The following is a 22763-nucleotide window of genomic DNA, read 5'->3' as shown; positions in this document are numbered from 1 at the left end:
AATTAGATTAATGGGACAAATTTACCTGTCAAGTTTAAAAATTAAAGTTAAGACCTTACAGTAGCATTTATTGTTAAAAAGAAATACCTCAATAATTATTAATTGAGTAGTTTTTAAGGCAAAAATACCAAAAACAAATGTTGTTTCTGGCTTCTAAAATGTGAATATTTGCTGGACTAAAAAAAAATTTATCTGTGATAGCATCATGAATATCTTTTAGTTTTTTGCTGCTGGTCAGACAAACCAAATAATCTGAAGGTCGGGTTGCCATGACAATTATTTTCCAAATTAACTGATTTCTCATTTACTCTATAACATGTCAGCAAACAGTGAAAAATAACAGTGCAGACTTTCAAGGTTTATTTTGAAATAATATCTTTATTTTTCATGTGAATCGTAAAATATTGATCTAATCTAAATGTTGTCTGCTTGCTGGTTTGTCTAAATTATATTTTAAAGTCATTTCTACATATCCAGGGATATATAATTCTGATAGAGACACAAAAAAATCCACATATTGAATTTTATTTCTTTTGGCTTAAAACAGGTAGATGCAAGAATAAAACCCATCGTGTGTGCAGTTGTGAATAAAAATAGTCAAATCTGAGAGTAAAATCTAATTATATGTGCAGTTTTACAGTGAAAATTCAGGTTGTTAAAGCCTAAATTTACTGAAAATATACAGAGGATATGGCAGTATTGTTTTACAAAGGTTCATTTTTCATGTATTTCATATTAATGTTGTCTACTTGCTGGATTGTCTAAATTATCTAAAGTCATTTCCACATATTGAGGAATATAATTATGGTAGAAACAGAGAAAATCCTAATATTGTGTTTTTTTGGGGGGGGGGTTTGGCTTAAAACAGTCAAATATAAGAATAAAATCAATTATGTGTGCAGTCGTGAAAAATTCACTCAAAAAATCTAACAATGTGCAGTTTTACAGTGAAACTCAGGCTGTTAATGCCAAAACTGACCAAAACTCTACTGATGCTATAGCAGTACAGTTTTACAAAGGTTAATTTCTCACAATATGTGAAGGAAGTACATAAATTGTGATATTTGAGAAATTGGAAGTAGTGAATGTTTGATATTTTTGCTTGGAAAATGATGAAATGACGTTTAACTTGCTCTCGATTGATCGACTGAACTCATTTTAATCGCACAGAAGAAGCAGTTTGTATCGAAAAAGATGCAAAGTTCCATCTGTAGTCAGGTTATAAGTGTGTCATCTGTGAAGTGGTTCTCTTGTCTGCATCCCTGACTGTCTTTGAAACGACCTTGAGCTTCGTGTTTCACACTGAAGAGCTGAAGGTCAAACAGGAGAGCGGAGCAGCTCGAGGAGTGAAGGTCGCCGTTTCATAACCGACTGAATGAGATCAGGTTCTGGTCTTTGTATTAGCAGAGTCTCCGGCAGACAGAACCTGCTTGCCTTCCCCTCTGTAGTGTTGCTGTGTGAACTCCCAGCATGCCTCGGGGTGGGCGAGGCGGCGTGCTGAGCTTGCAGGACGAGGCGGGGTGTGGAGAGTCGCTGCTGCTGCTGCTGTGATGGAGGTGTGGCTGCTGTTACATGAAGGAAAAGAAGGAGCTCAGCGCCTTTCAACAGCAGATGCCGTTTGTCCTCAGTTTCCGCTCCTGTAGGTTTCGCTGTCGGTGTTTCGGAATCAGCGTGTCTTTCTTTAGCTGCTGTTTCGCTCCGGCGTTCAACAGTTCAACAGAAATCTGCTGAGACCAATTTGTACGCCCACAAGACGCCTTCAAAACACCAGAATGCTCTGCAGCCAGAGGAGGGCAAGACTTGCTTTGTGGCTTTACAAACTGCACAGATCTGCCAAACCTGCATGGAACCAACAGCACAGGGACGGTTGTTGTAGGCAATTATTAGGGCTGTAGTCTCCAGGTCAACTGGTCGATTGTTGGTGGATTTACTGTCATTAAAACAATTTCTCATAGATTGGATGATCCCTGTTGTTGCTTTAATCAGGAGAAAATCCCAACATCAACAATCTTCCGGGATTAATCCATTAGCTTTAACAACAGGAGGAACACCCCCATGTTTGTACAACTTGAAGTCACCCAACCTTAATGGAGATTACAACATCTATCGTTTACTGTAACAAATCAACATAAAAAGCTAGCGTTTGCAGCATATTAAATCATTCGAACCTGATTATTTTCCACTTAAATGCTATTAACAGACTCAGAACAGACCAGCTGCACATATTTTTATGATTTCTGATAACAGAACTGAATCAACTGGTGATTCAGCACAAGAACTGTACAAACAGCTACTGGCAGAGTATGCAAAATGTAGCTTTTTGGACATCATGCAGCCACATTGATGACTTTATTGACAGGGTGTCAGTCAGTTTGGAGCTGACAGCGACTAAAGGGTCATCAATCCATCCGTTATCTACACCACTTAATCCTCATTAGGGTCGCTGTCCCACCTGATTTAAGGCAGGGAACACCTTGGACAGGTCACCAGTCTATCACAGGGCTACATACAGAGACAAACAATCACACTCACATTCACACCTATGAACAATTTAGAGTCACCAATTAACCTCAGCATGTTTTTGGACTGTTGGAGGAAGCTGGAGAACCTGGAGAAAACCCACACATGTACAGGAAGAACGTACAAACGCCATGCAGAATGATCCCGGGAAGGCGGGGATCTTGTAGCTGCAAGGCGATAGTGCTAACCACAAAGCCACTGTGGAGCCACTAAAGGTTCAGTAAACATTAAATAAGCTGGACCAATCAGTCTCATTAGGTTGGGCCAGTTCAAAATTGTGAAAACGTGGAGATGTTCACAGGTTCCTCCTGCCAAAAACAATGAATGGATTAATCCTGGAAGGTTATTGATGTAGAACTATTCTACTTCTGAATCGAACACTGGCGACTGCCTGATTTTCCAACCAATGAGAATTTAGTAGATAGGTAAGTTATTGACAACTCAACATGGACATTATAGCATGTTCTTGTTATTTTTCTCACAATTTTTAGACCAACAATCTTTAAACTTAAGAATATTTGACAGATTTAGCAATGATGAAGAGTCTAATTAATTTGCAGCACCGATTTACTCCTTCCATTAGCCAGCCTCTATTTAGCTTGCCAGTGCTGTAATGTAATATGTTTGACCTTCAGTGGTCTAACTGATGGTATAAGCCTGCAATTTCTGCAGCATAATCTCCTCCTCTTCCACGGTCAGCATATTACTGTTTTCAGAATATCCTTTGCTACAGGAAACAACAACAACCTCCAAGCAGCAACTTGCACATGGAAAGTCGTGTGAGAAGTCAGGCCTATTTTGTTATTTAGGTGACTCAGGCAATTTAATGACAGTTCTTGCTTTCCTGTGAGCAAACGTTCCTCCAGAACAATCCCCCCATCACTATTTTAAGGGGACACCACCCCTGCATCCTGGGCTTAGCTCCGTCTAAGATGATTATGATTGGTTTAAAAAGATGAAACAAGCCAGAATTTTTTCCTGAATGGTAATGAGGTGCAGTCAGACCATTCTACAGCACAGACACAGCACTGTGAAGATAGATCTGGCCACGTAAGACTAAACTGGGTGTAGTTATATACATTTAGCACATTTATGGCCACACCCACGCATGAAGCAAAGCATCTAAAGATCAAAACCAGCCGCGAATGAGCTGCACTCATGCTGGGTGACATTTTTCTACTCACCACAACACCAGATGGTAATTACCTTAACTATCCAAAAGGTGGAAATATATATTTATTTACATGTGCTGTTTACATTTTCAGTCAACAGCTTACAGTTGAGTGTCACAGACAAGGTGGGGAGGTGATAGACAGACTAAGACGTTTTTTTCATCCGTTTTTTGTCTATAAGAAATATATATAATAACATAAGCATCGATGGGTAACTGTACATACTGTCTGTACGATACTGGGATTAATCCATACAGATCCATTGAGGCAAAAAGGAGGAGCATTCTAAACTGATTTCACTATCGAATGCTGCAGACTGTTTACCGTGTCTGGAAGTGAGAAGATTCTTTGTTGGCAGTGAAAATTGGTTTCTGCCGCTGCTAACAAGATCTACTTCTCGGTTACCTGAGGCAGGATTTTCCTTTCAGCAGGTGACAAGTGAAAGAGGTGAAATATCTCATTTTGACGCCATGCAGCTGTAAGATAAGGTGGAGGGCTTAATGGCATTTATTGAAACTCTTCCCATCTTGCAGCAGGCCGGATGCCGCCAGACTGACTGTGGTTGGAGAGCAGCTCGGTTTAGTGCTTGGTCATGCTGTGAGCTGCAGCTACGCTCATATCTGCACACTGCTGCCTTTAAAAGATCACCTTCACGTCGACACGGACACCTCCAAATGAAGCACAGCATAAACGCTCATTGAAGTAGAGTCTTTAAGTGTTTTAAAGTGTTTTGAAATTATGGCAGAATTACGACAACTTAATTAGCAAAATATGAAATTATGCAAATTAGGAATTAGCAGAATTAAATTAGTTAAATTGAGTAAAGCTGCTAGAAAGTCTTAAATTAAATGTGAGCACGTATATTTATGAACATAGGACCAAAAGGTTTCAGTAGATAATTTAGCTATAGAGGTCATACTCAGACAACCCATCATGAATTAACATCACATCTTTCCCTGAGGAGTTATTTGCTGTTTCTCAGATGACGGATGACAAAATACCAGAAATTTAGTAGCTGATGTTAATACAACTCTCACCTTCAAGAAAATAAAACATCTGTAAATATAACTTGAGAGTAAATCAGTCAACAAAGGAAACGGAATCCGAAGCTGCAATGTTAAAGATGAATTGAGCCCAATTTAACAGAAGTAAAAAGAACAGGCTGCTTCATATAACTGAGACCACGTTTCCAAGCTAACGGATGTTTTCAATATCGCTACAACTACTGCACTGTAATTGACATCAGCCGCTTCTGAGCCTGAAATGAAGTATACAAGGTGCGATAAAAAAGTTCAGAGACAATGCCTATAAAAGTCAAAAACCAACTGTGATTTAAAACTGGCCAACCACGCTGAAGGACTGTCCTCGTGCAGCGACACACAGCTCCCAGCGCTCCTGCAACACTTTGGAAGTTGCTCTATATTTACATGTGCAGCACCATCAGTAATGAGAGCAGAATCTCCTAAACTGTGTGTCAAAACAACAGGTTTACAACTTGAATTTCACTTTCGACAAGAACAAGAAGTCACGGGGAGCAAAAAGAAACTATAATTATGACGCTTAGAAGTTGCACGTGACCATGACGCACCACCAACAGAATTGGATTTTTTTGATGACCAGTCATTCCCTGGAACTTTGAAACTTTCCACTTAAACATATATAAGCCTAACTGGCCCAAAGAGAGTAAATCAGGATCCTGTACAGTCAGGATTAATGGAATTACGTTGCCTGACGATCAGATGAATGTGGGAGCTCATGTTTCATTTGCCTGCTTCCGTTTAAACAGTGTCAGAACCGTTTATCTAACATTTGATACAATGACTGTTCAGAGCAGCGCTGAGTAATGTTTGTAAACAACCAAGATGGCTGACACAGACGTGAAACAGACTTTTGAATACACGATTGTGCCAGTATGAATAATAAGTACACCTATAATAAAACCGGGCACTACATTTGCTGCTCTGATTGGTTGTAGGTCTATCCAAATGTTCGGAGGTATTTTGGTCTGTGCCTGCTGATCACACCCCTGGGAAATTGAAAATGAACTAAGAAGTAATGAACTCACTCGCTTTTGTCCATCACTGCCAGGCTTGGAATTATTCTCCAAGAGCTTGGAATTAATGTTGGGCTTTAGATAAATTGGAGAGATCAGGATTGGGGCCGATCAGGGCAATTTCTAACTGATAGGTATTGGCAGCAATCTAAGCCCAATTATTGTTTATGTTCGCTGTCACACAGGTGTTGTAAATGTGATTAATTTTCTTAATATCAGCAGCATTGTCAATCAATTATTAATTCATGACACAAACTGGGCAAAATGGCTGTGCTGATATTGTTGTTTAGTAAACCCCATAGGCCATTAAAAATGTCATTCGGTTAGAGCAACATGGCCACAGTTAATCTCAGCTCAACTTAAACACATGAGCTCTGGGTGGAGGTCATTAAGCATCACATGAGTCTTTGTCATGATGGTCTTTTACTAGCTAAACCCCCACAATGCTCTCTGTTTTCCAACATGGAACTGCCTGAAGTCTGAGTGACCACCTCCTCTGGTTGATACAGTGACTAGAAAAGCACACAGAGAGTGCAGTACTTCTCCAAGGCTGTTCATTCCACCATATGGCATTGTCAGAAATGCAGCATTTTTTTTGAGAAATGCAGCACTTGTTAATTAGTTACTGATGATCAGAAATCACGGCAACATAGAATGGAGCCATTTAATATAGATGCACCCACAAACAAAATGACCTTACGCTGAGCACAGGTGTGTGTTATGCATGTGTACATTATGTACGGATACCGAATTGTGAGACTTACACATGTAGTGGGCGGCGGGAATTGATGGGACTCAGAAACACCCCCACATCCTTATATCATTTCCAACGATTAAGTCCCGATACGTCAGCAACGGTCCATTTGTAGTAGGATCGCAATCATGTGATCGTCAGCAGGCAGCTGATATAGTGTTCACTTGTTGTCGTAGTTACAGTGACGCTGTGCCGCTATCTCGCAGTGATACAGAAATCTTTATCAAATCCGTGGATCCAGACTATAAGCTGCATCATCAGTTGGTCCTTGTGTCATTTCTGACCTTCCCTGAAAATTTCATCCAAATCTGTTAATATGTCCTTGAGTAATGTTGCGAACATTCAGACAGACAGACAGACGGACAAACGCCGATCGTTACATAACAATAATAATAATGAACAGTGAGAGGCTTCACCTGGTGGTGCATCCAGGTACTACAGCTAATCTATAAGGCTAAAAGCATGCATGATCTGGTGAAATGGTATCGAATCAGCAGACTTCATTAATTTTTGGCTCAATATAATTTCAAATACTACCAAACTACTCAAATAAAGCCAAAATAAATGACATTATTAAACATCTTTGGTTATATAAGCTGAAATTAAACCTCTGTACAGTAAATCCTTCATTACTGGACCTTTATATGAGCCAGTCAGCCACACAGCCAGGCAGCTTTTAATATAATGAAGACTGCTGCTGTTGGGCCACAGGCTCTAATTCAGCCCTTTGATTATTTCCCTCGGCGCTCACCTGAAAACTGCATCAGTGTTAATACACATGGCAGCAAAAGCAGCAGGTACAAATCACCTGCATGTCACACTCACGTCCCTCTAAGGAAATGTTCACTGGAGTGCTTTTTTATAACACTCTGTCCCTGTAGCTTTGACTCATGATTCACTTTAATATTTCATTCCCTGTGGTTACTGTATTACATCGGTGCTCCGCTCTCGTCTTCGTTTACGTGCTCTGCACAGACTGACGGACGACGGGTAAAGTGATGAATCAGGACAAAACAGTGATTTACTGATCAGTCATGTTCCCTCTAAAACTGCAAATTGCTCCACGACAAAATGGCTCTTTAAAAACACTTCATGTATTTCCCAAGTTCCCCCTCATGGTGAAGATTTTATCCATCGTGTGCTTTTAAAATATGGCACTCTGTTAAAAAATCAAAGCTTAGAGAAAAACGAATAACTGCTTTGTGAATCAGAATAACAGTTTTTTCCTCTCAATCATGTCCAATCTACCGTCCCTGTATATAAAACTGGATGTTAAGTTGTTAAAGCCTGCAGCAGCTACAAGCTAACATGATGCTGACACGCTGAAGCTTCACTATCAGTCAGAGGAAGCAAACTGTGGTTTATCTGGGTTTATCAAACATCATCTATTAATTAACTTGTACACAAACTGATTTATAACTTTGTGACCCCAATTTATGCTGACACACGAGGGACACAAACTGGAGCTTAAGGTTTTTCAAAGTCACCAAGATTGATCCCAACAGAGCTGCAAAGATTAATCAGATAGTCAGCGACTATTCTGATAATCCAGTAATTGGTTTGTGTACATTTTTAAAGACCTTCTCTGGCAAAAAACCCCAAACATTTCTTTGTCCATATGGCACATTTTATATACCAGAAGACACATCATGAGCAAAATTAGCAGTCAGCACCATGACTGAGCATTTCTACTTTGAAACTGCAGTATACTAATCGATGACAGACTTCCATGATTTCATACATAATTAACCAAAGGAACCAACTAGAGATGCAACGATTAATCTTATTCGATTAGTTGCTGGTAAAAATTTAACTAATTAAAAATGTATTGACCAGCAAGTCAGAAGACAGACATGTACGTAAAAAATGTATAGTAGATTAGTTGTAGTTCTTGCTTTTTGACAGTGAAAACGACGAGAAGAGGAGGTCACTCACGTTATCGGTAAGCAGAGAGCATTGTGGAATTTTAGCTAGCAACTGGCACAATGACACAGACTTCTGTGGTGGTTAATGGGTTCCGCCTTAGAGCTCTTATACACTATCATTCAAAAGTTTGGGGTCACCCAGACAATTTCATGTTTTCCATGAAAACTCACACTTTTATCCATGTGCTAACATAACTGCACAAGGGTTTTCTAATCATCAATTAGCCTTTCAACACCATTAGCTAACACAATGTAGCATTAGAACACAGGAGTGATGGTTGCTGGAAATGTTCCTGGAAATGTTTAGACTGTATTTCTGGTTAATTTAATGCTATCCTCATTGAAAAAAAATGCTTTTCTTTCAAAAATAAGGACATTTCTAAGTGACCCCAAACTTTTGAATGGTACTGTATATAAAACACAAAATGAGCAATAGTCTATTAACACAACGTTCTTATAGCCGAGTAGCTATTGAAATCAAGACACTTTTGCGGTGATAAAAAATAGCTCGGTGTGCATATGGAATAACATCCACTAGACTTTATATGTCTTAGCAATGAACTGAATATTCAATGATAACGCTGCCCACTATTGGTGAAGAAAATTGTTTAATATTTGCATACCTAGAACCTGTCAACTTGCACGGTGGAGCTTTCTGTATAATTATCACTCCAATATTACAATTTGCCGTTACATAGCATCGAGTGGTTTTACAGTGTCATAGGTGAGCTTGTGTGCTACAGCTGCAGTGACAGGTGGAGGGTTGAGTAAAAAGAGAGGCAGTAACTTCATAGATCTGCACAATCTAGAGCAAGCAACAGTATAAAGTTACATGTAAGACATTTTAAGGTGATAAGAAACAGTTTTCATGGACAAAACTTAAAGAAATGCAACTTTGATACACAGAAATGAGTATATAGGGGTTTAAATCAATGGCTGGAGAGCGACTTTAAGCGAAAAAAGTTGAAATTTATTACTCCAGCTTCTTAAATACAAATATTTTATGGTTGTTGTATTCTTCTCTGACAGTAAATTGAATACCTTTGTGGAGATTTGAGGGAACCGGGTTGGATTTTGGGAAACTCTGATCAACAGTGGAAATAATCAGTTACAGTCCAACTGGAAAACATAAATGCTTTCACTAAAGCTGTTTGGGAATCCATCAAAGTGTTGTTGAGATATTTCATTGCTGGTTTGTTGATTTCATAGACTGACTAACAGTTGCATAGCGAGGATGGCAACAGTGTAAGCAGCAGCAGCTTTGGACCTCTGAATACATTATAAACTGATTAGGTCTGACAGTGACAGAGTGTTTCTATAACACAAAGTAATAATTACCACTTTTATGTGCTAATAATTACAGCATGATAGTAAGTCCACTCATCATCCTCCCATCCAGCTCTGACTAATAACCTCTCAGATGCTCTGACTGGTCACCACCAGCCGGCAGCTCATTGCTTTTGTTATTTAGGGACAGAATCATTCATCAGCCTTCAGAATGAACCAACTCAGAGGTTATAAACAAAAGCTGCTGCCAGCCGAGAAGCAGCGACCTGCCAGACAATTTAGCAGCAGTTAATTGGTTTGTTCTTTGGAGCTTCTGAGGCGGAAAAAGTCTTTAATGGCTGGACATTTTGTTGGTGGAAATTTTGAAAACAACCTGAACTCCTGCCGGATAAACAGAAAGATGAGTTGCAGTTGGCAAAATGTCAACGTGAAAACAGCATCACGGGCACTGGAAAAAACTAATTACTGAACAATTTACTGGGATTTTACACATACCTAGTAAAATCACTGGGAAAGATAATTTAAAAGTTAACTATGAAAAAATAAAATACAATCAGGCCAATAATGTAAATATCATCCACATTAAAAATGATATTTTGACAAAAGGTAATTCTTTAGCAACATTTGACCATGAATTATACTATTTTTGACTGCATTTAAATCAGCAATAAAATGATTATTTTAGAAAAAAATTGCTGGCTACTGAAAGAAAAATTATGCATATTAAGGCATATTGCAATAAAAAAAAATGGTAATTTTTTTTTGTCATTTTGTTGTTAAACTGTTATTGTGCAGATTGTACCTGTTTGTTGAATTACAGATATCTAGTAAAATCACAGAAAAAAATAATCTAAATTTACATGCTGACTGGAAAAGAAACAGACAAACTGTGTATGATGACTACATTAAAAATATATATTTCAATAAATGATATTATTATTATTTACAGTATGTGAATGGTTAATATAAAAATGAATGGAAAATGGTTAATAGTTCAATCAGTTTCCCCTTTGTTAAATTGCAGATAATATCAAGTAAAGTCCCAGAGAAAAATATTAATTTATGTGTTAATTTGTATAGATACATTTTTAAAAAAGGAAACAAAAGATGAACAGGCCAAAACTGTGCATAATGTTCACATGAAAAATCTGTATTTTTGTATTTTTATTATTAACATTTGCATTTTACAATGTGACACCCCCTAATTTGACTATTTAAATATTTTTAAAAAATCTATAATTATTTTGAAGATGTTTGCTGATATTTTCAAATTTTATCTTTTTTTATATAGTTTTTTAACATGACAGTATTTATACAGTGCATAATATAGTATACCATAATGTTTTTAACCTAATTGTTGGTACCCTTGCTGTCAGAGTTTCACAGTTTGTTTTTTTTACTGGATGATTTTTCACAGTGTGGCACATCAACTACTAAATGGAGCCACATCTTACACTCTCACAGTGGAATAAGCCTTTACATATCAGTGGTGATTTTTTTTCCCTGTGTGATTTCTCAGCAGTGCAAACGATGAAGCACCACAGCCAACACTTTCCTGCTGTATTTTTAACCCCTGTGGCTCCGAACTGAGTGACATATATGGGCCACGATCCACTTTGGTTAATAAACACCATATGAACACACAGCTGACATCTCTGCTGGCCTGATGTGGCGTTTCAGAGCGTGAAACTGTGGCCTTTACTTGGCAGTGAGTTGGCAGAAAACGTGCCGCTGAACAGAGCGGCTGCAGAAAGTCGCTTCCCACCATGCACCGGGGCAGGAGGAGTGTGTAGGCTGCAGCTCTGGATTTATTCTGTCATGCTGTAAACACCCACTCACTGCCACAGCTCAGATTTTCAAGTGAAGGGAAGCTTTTCTTCTGCACCATCTTATATTGCAGAGTGAAACTACTTCCTCCAGGATGTGTCTGCAGCAGAGAGGCTGCGAGTTTAAAAATATGAATATACGAGGCTTCATAGCTGCTCATACAATATGGATGATCTTAAAAAGTGTTGACAGAATTCAGCACAATGTTGGAATATTTTCAGGAAGATCTGAGGAAATAGGAAACATCCTCAACTAATAACAGATGCAAAGAAAATCCACAAATCCACACAAGCTTGTAGCTGATTTTCTTTCCATGTTCAAGCATTTCTGGGCCTTTTTTGCTCCTGTCACCGTCTTTTAATCATTGTGGGCTCATAATTTACTACAATATAAAGTCCTGCACCTCTATGGGAACAGAGGAACCGTGACTAGAAGAAGAGAAAAGTCTAAAATGTCTTCACAGTTAGAATCATTAAAAGGAGGAAAATGAAAGTTGAGTAGTTTTTAAAAATTGAGAAAACTTGAAATTCACATGTACAACATTTTGTGCCCACATGTGTTACCAATACTGGAAAAAAATAGTGTCTCTACAAATCCTAGATATTTTACAAGTTGTATTTTTTCATTTGTTCCCACATTTGCCTCCTCTCTGCTCTGTGGAAACGCTGCAGCTCAGCAGAATAGTTGATGAGTTTTTGTCACGAGACTGTTGGTCGCAGCTGAGTCACTTATGGAGAAAAAGCAGCGGAAAAACGTTTTCTTTTTGTCACAAATACATCACAACACTGTGGTATTCAATAAATCTATTAAATCCCTGTCACGATCAGTCGTCAAGCCACTAATTTATTCTAATTGCTTTCAATTGCACCGAGGTATGTAGAAGTTGCCAATTTAAAAAAAAAAAAAAAAAGACAGAGAATAAAGTGATTTCAATGAAATTTTAAGCTTAGATTTGAGTAATTTTCCCGACAGATCACACAAGAGTCTTTCAGGAATCATGACAAAGTTCAAAACCTGACCATTTTTTCTATTTTGACAGTTTCTGGCTCTGATATATGGTGTAATTTTTGGCAGTTTTTTTTCAAAGATTTAAACAACATTTTCCTAAATGTTTGGTTTCATTTGCAGTAACTAAAATGGCAAGACAGAGGAAACTGGCCATAAAGTTAAACAGCATGATTTTGTTCTTAAGCTTCTCAAAGCAAGCAAAATTATTCAGGCTTTGCTGTACTTTTCCTGTTATTTTTTTTCACCCTACGATGGCAGGTTTGGGATTCTGAAGAAAAAAAAAAACACTGATAAGTACAGAAAGCTTGAAAAATAATGTTACAATTTTCCCATTTACACATTCTGAAATCTGAGAACAATCACAGAAATGAAAGTGCAAACAAGCCAAATAAAGACACAATAAATGAGTACAGGAGGTCCTCAGTTTACCGCGTCCTCAACCTACGGTGTTTCAGTTGGAACGCCGTAGGTTCTGACTAGTAGGCGAGTGGAGCAAACGAATACGTCACAAGTCGTCACGCATCTGAAAACTGTATGTACAGTAGTGGCGCAGCGCTGTAAGACGGCCTTGCTTACATTTTCATCAGTATTTTCCTACCGAGTTGTGCTTCAGTGTGAGCTAAGGACTGTTTTCATTACTGTAGCTGTACAAGTAAACTGATTGATATCATGATGCACGTAACTGCTTTGTTTACATTTTCACCAGAGTTCTGGCTTAAGGCGAAAATCGACTTACGTCACACCGTAGGAACGGAACTCCCTGTAATTCAGAGTAATTCCTAGCCTGCCGTTATTCTGGAACCTTTCAGTCGTTAATAACGGCCACAAACCAAAATGCTTCCGGATACAAGTGGACAAACCTGCAGTAAAACCAATGAGAGCAAAAAAATCTGCAACGTAGCGCAGAACAATGAACAAATATATCATTCGGTTCTTAAAAGTAGCGATGCAAAATCACAAAATCTGACAAGTTTGTAGCAGATTATCTTTAAATTATAATAAAAAAGCTTATAAATAAAGAAAACATGAAATATTTCACTTTCATTTTCCCAGAGACACTCAACCTGCAACTGAAAGCGACTGAAGAAAGACATGTTAAGAAGTTAGAGAAGACAAATTAAATCTATCTTAATTCTTAACCTGGCACTGGCAAATAAATGCAAATTAGCTTGGAACCTTTCGGTACATTCAGTTCCATTTTCAATATATATTGTTGAGTTTTTAAAAATACCAACACGAAACCTCAAACTCAGAGATGTTTATAGCTCATTAACCTCCCAAATAATAATTTTAAAAACTTAGAAATAAAGAAAACATGAACTACAGCATTACAGTTTCCCAGAATTACTGAAAATCACTAATAAGCAACAAAAATAAGCACCAATAAGCTGAAGAAATAGCCAAGAAGTGACCAGATTTGAAGCTATTCTTTCACTCCATCACATCCACCAGCTGTTCTCCAGATGTTACTACGGAAACAACACAGCGATGATAAAGCAGCAACACCACAATCTGATTCTCCTCCAGCCTCAGTTAATGTGCAGTTATTAGAGCTGCTCGGCATGATAACAGTGTGGATGATGAGTGGGAGCACGAGTGGCTTTACAGGAGATTGTCCTTGGACGCTTTGGAAACAGGAAAGAGCAGAGCGAGGCGTTAATGGGCTTCTCAGACATGCAGAGCATTTTTATTAGCAGGCTGGAGTGGAAGCGTTGTGTTGCTCGCGGGGAGGAACCGTCGGTCGAGTCTGCAGGAGACGGCTGCTAATTTTATCGTTACACATTATTAGTATTAACCGGAATAATCAAACTCCTACGTGGTTCTTGGTCATCAAATTACCTGGATTCCTGAGACACACTCCGTTTTCAGCTTCTATTTCATTAAAATGATGTTCCACCTTCAACATAAGTAGTAATCCTGCAGCTGTCATAGAAAATATTTAGTTTTTAGTCTGCAACAAATAGTCAATTAATCAAATAGCCAATCAGAAAACACCATCTGTGCAACTATCATGATAATAAATTGATCATTTTTAAGGGAAACAGTCAGTAGTCCACTGGTTGCAGCTTCTACAGAGTGAACATTTGAGCTTTTCTTGTTTTGTTTTGTTTTTTTAGCACCATTAAGAGAATATTTACATCTGAAGACCTTGAAGTCGAACATTTTTCATTTACCAAACACCAACCTCATTGATTTACTGAGAAAATATGTAAAAGTTGTAAAATAGCATTTGGCTAATTTTGCTCCATTTATGGTCACATTCATTAATGTTCAATAAACCAGTAAATGAAGAGGTTTCAGCCTTAAACTGGCTAAAATGTGATTTGTCACGCAGCATAAAGTGGTCATAGGTCTAAACTGAAGCTTTTCCTTTTGTCTTGGTGGAGATTTGGTTTGGATTTTTTTCTGCAGAGGAAGTTTTAACCAGCCCCAAAAGCACAAAAATGAACGGAAAGAATGGAAAATAACACTTTTAAAAATCAGAGTAAGAAATAAGATGGAAAACGAATGAATTTCTGTCAAATACAGCAACACAGACTCAGTCACCCCTTAAACACCTTTTTTGAGAAACCTTTACATCTGCCTGTCTGTCTGTTGGCAAGATTATTCAAAAACTACTGAAGCACATTTCGTCAAACTTGGTGGAGAGTCGAAGTCTGAACACTGGAAGAACTGGTTAAATTCTGGTGCAGGTTTGGAGCACTTTCATTAAAACTGTGAGGTAGAAGATTGTCCTTGGTGGAGGACTGAGCGCTCTGAGTGCTTGTCCAGGTTTTATGATTATTTTTATGGCATTTCTTTCATTTGACCATTGAGACAGAGAGAAGAGTCTGACAGGCAGCAGTGGTTTAATGTTAGGTACATTAACCTGGTCGCCTCCACTAGACTCCATCTTTGGGTTTTAGGTGCTAATAATTCAAGCTACCTGCGAATATCGAAATTTAAACTTCACTGGATTCAAAAAGATTTGAAGAAAGAAAGAGTCTGAGGAGAATTTAGGTTTAAAAACACGCTTTCAGATCAGACGAACCTGAACCTGTTCTGCAGAAGCCTATAGTAAATACATTCTATTGGAAAACACTGGCACAGATCCTTCCTTTTATTTGTACTACTTCCGATTCCAGCTGCTCTTTTCATGATATAAATACCTGAAATAACCTCTTCATCCTGGAGGTTCTTGTAGAGTAAAACCGCAATAAGTAATTTTAATTTTTTTAAGAAAAAAATGTCTAAATGTTCTCATTCTGGCTTCTGAAATGTGAATATTTTCCAGTTTCTTCCCTCTTCTATAACAGTAAACTGAATATCTTTGGGTTGTGGACAACGTGAGAGATTTTATGGCATGTTCTTGGGCTTTGGGAATCATTTTTCATCATTTTCTGACATTTAATAGACAAAACAACTAATTAATTAATAAATACCTTTCAAACCAGATGGCAGATTTGGAATTCAGAAGAAAAAAATGCTTATGAAGACAGAGAGTTTGAAAAACAATATTACAATTTTCACAGTATTACTGAGACAAAAAACTGAAACTGAAATCTGAGAACAACCAGAGGAATGAAAGTGCAAACAAGCCAAATAAAAACAGAGTAATTCATAGCAGTTCCTATCCTGGCGTTAGTCTGGTACATTTCAGTTTCCAGGATGCGTTCATAACAGGCTCAAACCAAAATGCTTCAGGTGGACAAACCTGCAGTAAAAGCAATGGGCGCAACAAAATCTGCAACGTAGCGCAGAACGACGGACACATGTATCATTCAGTTCTTAAAAGTAGTGACGCAAAATCATATAATCCGACAAGTTTGTCGCAGATTAAATAATAAAAATAATACTTTTTAAAAGCGTGTTAATAAAGAAAACATGAAATATAAGATTCGCTTTCCCAGGGATAGCCAGCAAAAAAAATCTGAAACTAAAATTGACTAAGGTAAAAAAAAATTCATTTAGCAGACACTTTTATCCAAAGCGACGTACATTTGAGAGTAGATACAACACAAGCAAGGATCTAGTCAGGAGAAAACAACCTGGATGAATTAATAAGATTATAAGATATTTTGTTTCCCCAACACATTCAGTAGCTTCAGTCTTTTCTTCTCTAATGTTAGAACCAAACCTAACTAATGCTTTTTGATCAGGACGAGGAGGTTTATTGTATTTCTAAATACCCACAGAGTGCAGGGTTGGGCTTGTGTTTGTATTTTCAAGTGGAAATTAGAACAGAAAGGGTTTAATGGAATTATTATTGTGGCAAGGAACGTGTCAGAGTTATGTGACAGTCGGCGTTGGCTTGTCTGTCTGTCTGTCTGTTACCAACATTATTCAAAAACAGATTAATGTTGTATATATTGTAAATAAAGGTGCTGTAACAATGTAAATTTCCCCTGGAGTGGGGAGAAATAAAGAACTTTATCTTTATCTTATCTTATCTTATCTTAATGGATCTGGATGAAATTTTCAGGGAAGGTCAGAAATGACACAAGGACCAAGTGATTAGATTTTGGCAGTGATGCAGCTTATAGTCTGGATCCATTGATTTGTTAAAAATTTCTGTATTATTGTGAGATAGCAGCACGGCGTCACTGTAACCATGACAACAAGTGAAAACTATCAGCTGCCTGCTGATGATCACATGATTGTGATCCTACTACAAATCCACCCCTGCAGACCACAAATTTTCTAAAGATTTCATCCGTCAGAAATGATACAACAACTGAGCAGCGTTGGTGGAGTACTGCGCTCTCTGAATGCTTTTCTTGTTCTGGATTTCTGTTGGATAAAAGAGTTCTCACCTGTTTCTCCATCCTGGCGGGACGACATAAAGGTTGTAGAAACAGCTCAGCCCACTTTGTCTTTGAGATTCCTCCTCTGGTGTCACGCAGCAGCTCAGATTAATGCGGCGATCTACCGGTTAGAGGCTGGAAGAAATGAGATAATGATGGATGATAACTGTGTGGTCGGTCAGCTGGAAACATGAATGTTATTAGAAAAAAGCCATGGACTGACTTTTTGTCCTTAATCTTTGTGGCCATTAGTTTCCCTGCTGAAAGAAAAGATAACAGAGACTTCAGATAAGAGTTGTTGCAGACAGACTTAATCAACCTTCGCTGTTAAACTCATCATTTTCCTGACATAAAATGAAGCTAAATTATACAAGATTTGGCTGAACTTCTAGTCTGCTGAGCTCCTAAACTGAACCAGAGGGAGAGGAAGATGGGAAAGTGGTGAGCAGACAGTGAAACAAGACATCAGCACAAAAAGAGAACAGAACATCGTGTTCCCTCCGATTGCTTCATTTAAATGCCACGTTTAAACAGCAGCTTGTGCAACATTAAAGTAAATGTCTCTGCTTATACAAAGTCTCCGAGGAGGGCGACACCTGAGCGGCTGCCAGGCTTTAATAACACAGCAGATTAAAGAATGAGGCGCGTTATTAGTGAGATTTGACTCCTGGATTTGTTAGAGGTTCCAGTTAAATGCCATCAATCAACACTGTGAGCTGCAGAACGTCTCTAAAAGTCTCTCAGTCTTACAAAAATGTTATTTTCTAGAAATACAAGATGAGTTGGTGTGAAGATCTCGTGTACATATGAGTGATTTCCCCAAAAGCCTCTGGGTTGTTCGAGGGTTTTGGATTAGAGACATGAAATGGTGAAACCATCTCATATTTCACAAGAGAGAAGCAAAGATATTGTACATCAGTTTCCCAGTTAAATCATTCAGATTTATCGTACAGCTCCCTATAGGGGAATCGACAGAAAACTGGTGCTTTAAATCAAAAGAAATACCACAATTCAGCCCAGAATTATTGATTTATAGTGATTATTTAATCTACCAAAAGGTTTCTTCTGCCTGGAAATGTTATAAATAAGTGACAGACGACAGTAAGACTCTGTGGTAGAGATAGTAATGATAAATTTGACTAGTTTTTACTAAAAATCTCATGTCCAAAATCATTTAGACCCTGCAGAAAATGCAGATTCTGTAACATTGTTCAGTCCAAGTGCACCTTAAATTACATCTCATGTTAATACTGTAGTTCCTTTATTTAACCTCACACCTCTGCACTGTTTTAGGACCATATGTACATTGATATCATTACGATATTTTACCTTTTCTTCTTTTTCCCAGCATATTTTATTTTTAACCATTTTAACCACCACATGGCTGCTACTGCTTTTGTACAGTGTTTGCTACCGTTCCACATCTAACTGCTTTTAATTGACCGCAGGGGGACAAATAAAGTTTTTTACTGAGTCCAGACCTGAATCCAAATGAAAATCTGTGGAGGAACTAAAGACCAGAGTGATGATTAGGAAGCTTTAACCTTAAAAACCTGGAGATTATCAGAAAAACAGCAAAAAAAAAAAAAAATCCTAGTGGATACATGCAGAAGATTGATTAACAATTATAAATGAAAATACTGAAAAACATACATAGAAACAGTTCAAACTCATCTCCTGCACAAGGTCTTGCTGCCTTTTGTTACTTGTTGATGTCATTTCCAGTCAGAAGAAGCATATTGTTCATATCAATGCCAAATTTTGATTTATAGTGATTTTTTCATTTGGTTTCTTCTGTCTGTAGATGTTATAAATAAGTGACAGAAGATAATAAGACATTGTGGTAGAGATGTCAGCAATAAATTTGAACAATTTCTACATTTTTACTAAAAATCTAATGCCCAGAATCATTCACACCCTGGAAAATGTTGCAAATTCTGGAGAAAATCCAGTTTTTATAACGTCGTTCGATCAATCTGCACCTTAAATTACACCTCAGGTAAAGAAAACTTGCATCTCTGTACCGTTTTAGGACCATATGTACATTGATATCTGTACCCTATTTTGCTTCATGTTCTTTTTCCAGCATATTCTATTTTATTTTATACTATTTTAACCACCACATGGCTGCTAGGACTATTCTACAGCTGTTGCTTCTGTTCTGCGCCTAACTGCTTTTAATTGACCACATGGGCACAAATACAGTTTATTTTTTTAAATTGTAGATAGTCTTGGTGATCTCCACCATGTTCCACAGCGTTCTACTACACTTTAAACTGAGAAAAGCTGATGCAGTAGTTCTCCAGTCAGTTACTTGTCCATCCAACCAAAGAGTTCAGTGAGTTTTTATTACATGAGACCATCACAGACGCAGAGTTGCGCATTGCAGTTGCTTACAAGACGAGGAGAAGCTATAAAATCATAGATAAGTGGTTTGAAGAGCCACTCAGTGTTCTTGCCAAAGTGCAAAGGAGAATAAAGAAGTACAAAGAGTTCCTCTCTGTTGAAACCTCAAAGGGCTGCTGGGAAGACAAGAGCGATCCATGAGCTGCAAAGAATGTTAGAGGCCAGGAAGAATCCAAGAATCAGCAGCAAGATGATGAATGGGACCAGTGCTGGTTATACCGTCTCAATCAGACACTGAAGAAGGCTTGCGTCTAAATAGGACATCACAGTACAGACACTCAAAAGCTCAACTGGACTACAGAGAAAGCATCAAAGAAAGTCATCACTTCTGTGGTTGGTTGGATGAAAATTGAGTTTTTTGGACATAGAGATGAAAGAAAGGAGAAGATTTCAACTCCAAGAAAAACTATCCAAATCATCAAACATGGTGAAAATGAGATGCTTTGGGGGACAGAAAATACATTTTTTCATAATCATAGTCTCTAATGTGTCCATGATAAGCACCAACATTGATCCTAATGCTTCATTATTTTATTTTTTTTAATAAAAACTCACACTTTGGAACTGAGAGGACCATAAAGACCTTATATATTATTATTATTTTCCACTTTCATAGAGTAAGAATTTTTAAGCAACATCAGTCCTGGTCATAACAACCAAACATTTTTTCCCTTTTAGAATATCAACCCGTTAAATGCCAGTTTGTTTACATAATGCCTCTATTGTTTTTTATAGAAAAAAAAATAAAGAATTAAGTTATTTCGTAATCATAGTATCTAATGTGTCTATGATAAGCCCCAACATTGATCCTAATGCATTATTTTTTTTTTTTTTTTTTTAATTAAAACCCACACTTTGGAAGACAAAAGAAGCTGAAGATGTCAAAAGCACAGCCATAAAAATCCTATTTATTATTATTATTATTATTATTATTATTATTATTATTATTATTATTATTATTATTATTATTATTAACCATTTCTAAGCATCAGTCCTGATCATGACTACCAAATATTTATTCACTTGTAGAATGCCAACCCTATAAATCCCAGTTTGTTTACATAATGCCACTATTGTTTTTTTAAAAATAAAAATACATAAAGAATAGAGTTTTTTTTCCATACACCAAATGCAGAGATAAAGGAAAGAAGAAACATTCGACCCCTAGAACACAATCACTTCGATCAAACATGGTGCTATACAGGTTTACTGTTTGTCAGAGTAAACAGCATCACGGGAAAAGAAAACTACATGAAGATTGTGGAGGAAAACATCGAGCAGTCTGCAAAAAAATAAAAACGTGTCCTTGAGCTTCCAACAAGACAAAGATCTGAAACACACAGTCATGTTGTGAAAAAACATAAAACTGAAAAAAATGTCAACAAGTTGAGTCCAGACCTGAATCCAAATAAGAATCTGTGGAGGAACTAAATACCAGAGTCATGAGGAGGAAGTTTTAAGATCAAAAACCTGGAGATGATGACAAAGGTAGCAAAAAAAATCCCAGTGGATGCATGCAGAAGATTTATCATAAGAAGAGTTCGACTGATGTAGTGGCAACTAAATGCTTTGACTGAGACTAATATTGGTAAAAATACTCAAAAACACACATAGAAACAGTTCAAATTCATCTCTAGCATGAGGTCTTACTGTCTTTTGTTATTTGTTAATGTAATTTCCAGCCAGAAGAAGCACATTGGTTGAATAAAAAGTGACTATAAATAAAAATATGGCATCAATATGAACAATTTTGGATGTAACTTTACTGTAAGTTGAGTAATTTCCATTGCAGCCGTCAGATTGTGTGATTTCAGTAAATATTAGACCTGAAATGGTGAAACAGTCCAACATTTCAGAGGAGAGGGGCCCGTTAATGCATTTGTATTTACTTTACAATCTGCAGGATACTATTGCTGTAAATCAAAAACTACTATATGTACAGCATGTTAACAAAACTTCAGCCAAAAACGGTTAATGCTACATGCATCTCTAGATAAAATAATCCAGGTAGTTAGTCCTCCTACCTTCAGATCAGTCCAGGAGTCTAACATCTTCAGAAATGGCTCCAACAATCAACAATATTCCATTAATTAGCTTTTTTTTGGCAGCATTTCCCCAAAGGTAATGCTGACAGCCTGTGCAGATATTTAATTAACCCAGTTATTAACTGTTGTCAGCATTGTTGGTAAAACTCAGCTCCAGTTTGTGTGACTTTGTGTTTGAGCAAACACAGCTGCCGGTGGCTCACAATCACACAGAGCCAATCAGCCGACAGCGTTAGGTCTGTACAATACCTGTAGTGGTTTGGATTAAAGCCATAAAACTCACAAAGAAAGTACTGAAACATGCAGCCAAATGTTTGACTTTCTTGAGGCTGACAGGAGAAAATATAAGATATATGTATAATCCTGGCTTTCTTGGTAGTTAATGAGCTTCTGTGAGTGAAAAAAGCAAACAAAAAAGGTCAATATTGTCTCAGTTTGTTCCACCAGCTCTTGTTTATTCATTAAAAATACAGTGTTCATGCTGCACGCAGTAAATAAAGTCCTTTGCTGTGGTGTTTTTGCATTCAAACATTCACCCACTGGTTCATCTCGACTGGTTAGATCAGAAGCTGAGCAAATGCAGCTTGTTAACCTGTTTCAGAGTGAAAAAAAAAAACTTGGACCTCAGTGTGTTTAATCACTAAACAAGCTGTTGGTTTGCACAGATTTCCTGCAGTTTTACTGTAAAAAAACCCAAAGGGCTGGTGGGAAGACAAAAGTGACCCCTGAGCTTCAAATACTGTCAGAGGCCAAGAAGAATCCAATGATTATCCTGATAAATGTGAGCAACATGTCAATCAGACACCGAAAAAGGCTGGTTTCCATTGAAACAGACCAAGAAGGACTTCACTTCTCCAAGACAGACACACAGAAGCTCTGCTGGACAATAAAAATAAGCTTTTGGTCACCAGTTCTTTGATTGGGTGAGAAGAAAATGGATTTTTTGGACACAGAGGTGAAAAAAGGGGGAAATGTCCAACCA

At 37.6% G+C, this 22763-nt stretch overlaps 1 protein-coding gene and 1 long non-coding RNA gene across 2 annotated transcripts in view; one reads left to right on the top strand and one right to left on the bottom strand.

Moving 5' to 3' along the window:
* Positions 1-22763, top strand: part of map1aa (microtubule-associated protein 1Aa) — a 72415-nt gene that overhangs the window by 33162 nt on the left and 16490 nt on the right. The window lies entirely within an intron of this gene.
* On the bottom strand, positions 444-21909 carry LOC111583699 (uncharacterized). Its single transcript, XR_002747447.3, has 4 exons — positions 21761-21909; positions 17554-17590; positions 17340-17465; positions 444-1839 (listed from the first exon to the last, which is right to left on the bottom strand). It is a non-coding gene; the product is annotated as an uncharacterized LOC111583699 (long non-coding RNA).

Source organism: Amphiprion ocellaris, chromosome 1 (genome assembly GCF_022539595.1).
Source record: "Amphiprion ocellaris isolate individual 3 ecotype Okinawa chromosome 1, ASM2253959v1, whole genome shotgun sequence".
Lineage (NCBI taxonomy): Eukaryota > Metazoa > Chordata > Actinopteri > Pomacentridae > Amphiprion > Amphiprion ocellaris.
The sequence above is the reverse complement of the archived record's forward strand: the minus strand, read 5'-3'. Positions and strand labels throughout refer to the sequence as shown.